Here is a 6696-nt window from a genome sequence, read left to right on the forward strand (position 1 = left end):
CTATCTATCTATCTATCTATCTATCTATCTATCTATCTATCTATCTAATCTATCCATCCATCCATCCATCCATCCGTCTGTGTGTGTATGTGTGTGTCTTATAGAGTATTTAGAACTAAGTGTATTATTTAACTATAATAAAATGATTATCTTTTGTTTTAAATATTATAATTCTGGCATTTCAGCCTCAAACTTCATTACATTGTTGATGATCATATCGTTTATCTTACTTTATATTAAATCCACATGTCTTAGTCTCAGATGATTCTGCTAAATCATATTTACCTGTCATAGATTACTGCAATATCTTTTTTAGATATAATTTCCAGGATGCTAAATTATGTTCTGTTACTTCTGATGGTGGATAGTAGATAGTAAGCCAGTAAACCATAAAATAAAAATCTATGTTTTCTTTTCTTAAGTATACTTTAAGCTGCTTACAATGAGAAGCCAATTGCTTTTTTATCTGAATTCCATTACATAATGAACTTCAAAGCAAATACGTGCCCATTAAACACCTAAGGAAGATATGATGATGATGATAATAATGATGATTTGTTTATATGTATTTGCTGTTCATATGTATGTATGTATAACTAAATTTGCATATCCATTGTGAAAATACATAGAATCATTGTCCAAATGATGACCTGCTCAAGATTTTATTTACATATATGCGAAGATGCATTTGACATACTCATAATATTGAGAAATAATAAGATAGGCCCTTTCTGTAAATGGCAAGGAACACATACTTATTTGAGTCACTAGCAGGGATGAAAAATTTTATCATATTGTGAAACACTTGATTTTTTGTGTTTCCAGCACAGTAGTATATCTTAATCGTAACATAGTATAGTTAACTGAATATGTTTGACACATTTTCCTCTTTCTAATGTTGTGCTTAGTTTTCTCATGACGTAGCCGTGAGACCTACCTTATTTATCATGTGTTTCCATCAGTGCTTTATTTTTGACCTTTCCTTCTTCAAAAGCAGAAAAAAATCAAAGAGGTTGCAAAAGGTAGTACTCCTTTATGCTATATAAACTTGAACCAATCTAGTGGATTTCTACTCTACTAGTACATCACTTTCTCCTTTTATCTTGGTAGAGGGTTAGTTTAAATGTCATGATTAAACAAAAATGTTTTTGTATGCTGGCATGTTCCCAAAGTTCTGTATCATGTTCAGATCACAAAGATTAAGTCATGTTTTAACAGATAATGCGGTCTTCTGCACTTTAAGAAAAAAAATTTAAAAAACCAACTGTTTCAGTCAGCAGTGTCACAGAGAACAAAATCTGTTCTACTTTAAAGACAAAGGGACTTATCACAGGCAATTAGTCACAAAGCCACACTTTAGAACTTGACCATCAAGAAAACTGCTGCCTCAGCCAACCATGGTTAGGCAAGATGTGGAATCAGAAGGCTAACTATAGAATTGGGACATTTCAACTATATTTGGTAGTCCAGAATTGCATACCAATATTACACTCTCCAGCAGCAAAATGGACATTTTCTCTCCTGCCTCTCATTCCATGAAGCTCCAAATCGAAGTCTTACTTCCAAAACCATAATTATAAGGGAAACTATACATTGCGTTAAAAAAAATCTCGGCCAGGCACGGTGGCTCACGCCTGTAATCCAGCACTTTGGGAGGCTGAGGGGGGTGGATCACTTGAGGTCAGGAGTTCAAGACCAGCTTGGCCAATATGGTGAAATCCCATCTCTACTAAAAAAATACAAAAATTAGTGGCCGGGCGCAGTGGCTCATGCCTATAATCCCAGCACTTTATGAGGCTGAGGTGGATGGATCACTTTAGGCCGGGGGTTCGAGACCAGCCTGGCGAACATGGTGAAACCCTGTCTCTATCAAAAAATACAAAAATTAGCCAGGCATGATGGTGCATGCCTGTAATACTAGCTACTCGGGAGCCGGAGGCAGGAGAAATGCTTGAACCCAGGAGGCAGAGGTTGCGGTGAGCTGAGATTGCACCACTGCACTCCAATGTGGGTAACAGAGCGGGACTTCATCTAAAAAAAAAATAACAAAAATAAAAAAATTAGCCAGGCTGAGACAGGAGAATAGCTTGAACCCTGGAGGCGGAGGTTGCAGTGAGCTGCAGTGAGCCGAGATTGCGCCACTGCACTCCAACCTGGGCAGTAGAGCGAGACTCTGTCTCAAAAAAAATAAAAATAAAAAAATCTTTCCAGTCTTTACAGCAGAAGAAAACATACGAGAAGGGGATTGGTGTGCATATTAAGCAGGATGGTGTGTATTATACATCACATCAAGCATTTATTTTCAAATTTTCATGTTGACTGATACTGAAAATAATCCTGTGTATTAAGACATATCTATCATAATTCAATCCTAGATTATTAAAAATTACATGTTCACAGCTTCTAAAACTAACTTATTTCCAAGTTACCCTTCCTGTTTTTCTCTCTTATCATGGGAGAGGAAGTGAGCCCTCTGAGGGGAGCAACATTCTAGACAGAAATAAAAACAAGGGAAAATAATTTTGTCTGTATTTTTTTTATTAAAGAAAAAAGTGGAAGAAGAAAAAGAAAAGAAAACGAATAAAAAAATAGCACATGTAAGCCAATGGCACTGGAGAAGAGTAAGTAGGAAATTAGAAGAAGGTGAAGTCAAAGAAGTTATGGAAGAATAGATTTAAAATAATCTTGTCATCAAAAGGAATTTGTCTTTGACTCAGATAGGAAGCCCTTAGGGTTTTGAGAGAAGAAGGGATGAACTCACTTGACTTCTATGTTGAGAACAGACTGCAGGGAATACATCACAGGTATAATAAGGCAACTAGTTATCATACTAGTAATATGGGAAAACAATGATAGTGAAATGGATCAGGTTGCTATCAATGGAGGCAGGTTTTAGAGGTAGTGATGAGTGTTTAATGTACATTTTTAGAGCATTTTACATAATTAGAATTAAAAGTACTAGACATCGTAAATTGTTTTGAAAATTAGAAATAGATTTAACATGTAGGGCATTTGGTTAACACAATTTAGCATTCTTTACTGATCAGAAGATGCATTGTCAGTTCATGTGTAAGAAAATTTCACTCAAAATTACAAATATATTGCTGGTCAGGTATAGAGGAAATATAATTTCCAACTTTTGAAATATCTTGGCTGAATTAAGCAATCTATACTGTTCTAAAGAACAAGATAAATCTTCAATGTCTCAAGTAAAATACTTTACTATTGGGAAGACAGTCTGTATCAATATCAGGAACGTGTATATGGATTTCCGAAATTTTTGGTGACAGTAGAGAAAACTTTCCAAGGATTCTTCACTTCCAGATGGCACTGTACAACTGAGTGACCCCAGTCAATACAGCCTATTTTATTGATGGCTGACAACTAAGATTTTACACTTAAGTATCTTATTTTGCAAGTCACTTTCATAAAATGTTGAGAGTGATTTACAAAGCCTTTATGATTTGGAGGAGAAAAAAATCAGTCAGAAAACAAAAATACATCTCCCGAAATAACAATATTATTTAAATCTTCTGCCATACAGAAACTACAGGTTTCTAAGGGGTATGAAATGCATATTGATCTGCTAGTTACTGAAAGCATAAAATGAATTAAAAAATAGAAAAAATAAATATCCTTGCCACATGAACCACATTTTATTTAAATTTGGCACTGTTAAAAATGGGATCAAGCACACAGAATTTCCAGTGTGTTAGATGCTGAGAAAGCCAGTTATTGATAATCAGAAGTAATATGAGGTAGAAATTCTGTTAGTGAAGAAGACAGATACAGCCTAGGATAATCCTCCTAATTAAAGCTTAACAGATTGCATGTCTTCTAGAAAAGAGGGATTCAAAGATCAAATAACTTTGTGAGGAGCTGCTCAATAACTGGAGGTAACTGCAAGTCAGTGGTAGAAAGGAAGAACTGTAGAAGGAACCAGTTAACCAGAGGTAGTTCAAGTTTGCAAGGACAAATCTGAAGGTTTCTCAAATAATCATGGGTTAATCTTAGCAGGAAGAAATTAAGAAACTAATATGTATAATATGAGCTTTAACCAATTTATTGTGAGAAAAGAAGATAATTAAGAGAAAAGAGTCTTCTAACAAATGAGTAGGGGCATACATAATAACTTGAAAATGATTAAGATAGTTCATTTGTATACAGTTCACTTCTCTAAAAGAAAATTAGGACGAGAAATAAAGAATATTAAGGCATAATAAAGATCTTATTGAAATAGTAACTGCATGATAGGTAGTAAAAGGAATGCAAGGGAGGTTTAGTTAGATATACTAAGCAGCTGCTTTACAAATAAAATGTCAGAGGCTTAAAAGTGTTAACACAGTGTCAGTATCACCTCTACCCTTTACTTTACTAGGTGTTTGACTAAAGACTATGTCCTCAAACTTGCTGTGATCAGTTTTCTCCTCTATAAAGTAAAAATTAAAATAGCATTTACCTCTTGGACTTGTGATACCTAATCTGTACAAAATGGTTAGAAAAGTCTGAGGCACTTAGGGAAGATTTGATAAATGTTAACTATCATCATCATTATTATTGTTATTTTAAATTATTACTTTATAATTAAGCAGAATCTATTACGTTGATGATTGATTCTGCTTTCTACATTATGTAGAATCTGAATTAATATAACAAATATTTGTTGTTTGCCTGCATTATTTGAGACTCTGTGTTAAGTGCCGGGGTAAAAACTGACCAAGATAGACACAGTCATTCTCCTTAGGCAGTCTGACTGGGGACATGTGCAATTAAGTGAGTTGAAGTGGAAAAAACAAATGCCTCGAGAGAGTCAAATGCGGATAAAAGTGCTTTAGAATCAGGTCTTTTCAAGCAGTAACTTCAGAGATCTGGCCTGGTATTTGTAAAGCTAAGGAAGCTTTCATTAAGAGGTGGAAGCTTTAGTTACTGCTCTTTTCTTAATCTAATTAAGTCTAAGGAAATATACTTTGAAAAAGTGGCTGCGAGATAACACATTATGATGGGAATTACAATAGAAAAAAGAAAGGGTCCTGTCTAAGAATCTAATGGAGCAAGTAAGTGTTCTGGGAAGAGGGAGCGGGGTTTGAGTAATCACAGAAATGTAGTAAGAAAATTATATTCTCTGAATTAAATATTTTATAGGCCTGTAATAGGAGTGTTATATTAAAATACACCCTTTAAAACTTGTGATCTACTAAAGAAATGGAAAGATTGATTAATAATATTGAAAGCCTTAAGAACATAAACAGAGATATGATAACTGTTATTGAGGCTGCCTTTGACAAAAAGAGGGAAAAACATTTTTAAAACATAAAAATAATTGAGGGAATGAGAATTGTAGTTTGATATAAGAAATATCACAATAATGTTCTCATTTTTTTTTTTCATAAACTCCAGTCTTATCAGGATTACTATATGACATTACTGTAAAATATCTTTTCTCTTCCTTCCCCACTTTCACCACTGCATACAAGAAAGTGCCACATGTGGTCATAATCTGAATAAATGATAGAGAAAAGGAGAATCAACTCATAAAACTCAAAAAATAGAAGTCTTAGAAATAAGCATAATGTAAACTGAAACTAGATGTCCCATTTTAAAGACAACACCTTACCTTGACAGATGCTGTCAGGAAACACCACATTTATTTCAGAGCAGAACATTTTTTCTCTATTCCTTCCCTTCCATCCTACCTCATGAGGAGAATATTATACCAGTAAATCTCAAAATCATCTGGAATATAATTTCAATATGTGAAAAAAAATCTGTAATTTGTCAATAGTCTATTTAAAACTAACACTCAGAAAAAATGGCGGCACACTAAACATTATGTGTCAAGTTAGGAGCACTTAAGACGTCATTGTTGAAGTCCTTTCTGTTAACCTTTAACCTCGTGGTGTTTAGATAATAACTTATTCATTAAACTGCTAACTCCCTTTCCAGCAGGATTTGCCTATGAATTTTTAACTGGGGCCGAACCTCCAGATGTCTTCCTCCTGCAACTAAATTCTTACCATTTCTTTTCCATGCTGCTCACTTCTTGCTTCCCATAATCAGTCAGCATCTAAGACAGCCCAGTCTGTATGGCTCCCCAACTAAATATATCACTCTGAGATTATTCTCTCCACATAAGTTCAGTACACATTAGGACTATAAAAATATTTCAAGTTCTGTATAGGACGTATTCTAGGCTCATATTTACTTATTTTTTCTCCACGCTAATTGCTCTGTTTTTCACATTATTGAAGTAGAGTAAAATGGTCTCTTAACACCCATCTGTAACTCTGTTTTCTTTTATGTTCAGATTCCCTAAATAACCTCACAAGATGATCATTCCTTTCCATAACCTCTAAAAGAAGATCTAAGAAGGAGCTAAGAAATCAAAGACCAAAGATCTGACTCTTCTGTGAGTCACTCTGCCCTCTACAGTGACTGTTTATTGCTTAATTTTACAGCTAGTGTTGGGGTCTGCCTTCAAGTGTTCTGTGTCATGTCCAACACACTTTGTCATTTTCTTTCGAATCTTTGTGGTTATTGTTGTTGTTATTGTTAGCTTCCTATGTAGAACTAGTTCTCAGCTTGATGATATAAAAACTCTTTTAGCCGTAACTTTTATCTCTCGTATTTATAGAAAAGGAAAAGGAGTATTTTAAACACTTCAGACAACTAATAAAGCCAGGTGTGTGTGTATGCGTG

At 34.4% G+C, this 6696-nt stretch overlaps 1 long non-coding RNA gene across 1 annotated transcript in view; it reads right to left on the minus strand.

Moving 5' to 3' along the window:
* The window catches only part of LOC116468395 (uncharacterized), a 112925-nt gene extending 107122 nt beyond the window's left edge, over positions 1–5803 (minus strand). The window contains exons 1-2 of the long non-coding RNA XR_004248044.1: positions 5615–5803; positions 938–985 (exon numbers count right to left, since the gene is read on the minus strand). This is a non-coding gene — a long non-coding RNA (uncharacterized LOC116468395). The remainder of the gene's footprint in view (positions 1–937; positions 986–5614) is intronic.
* Positions 5804–6696: the final 893 nt, after the last annotated feature.

This window comes from Hylobates moloch, unplaced genomic scaffold, assembly GCF_009828535.3.
Source record: "Hylobates moloch isolate HMO894 unplaced genomic scaffold, HMol_V3 SCAFFOLD_5, whole genome shotgun sequence".
Classification (NCBI taxonomy): domain Eukaryota; kingdom Metazoa; phylum Chordata; class Mammalia; order Primates; family Hylobatidae; genus Hylobates; species Hylobates moloch.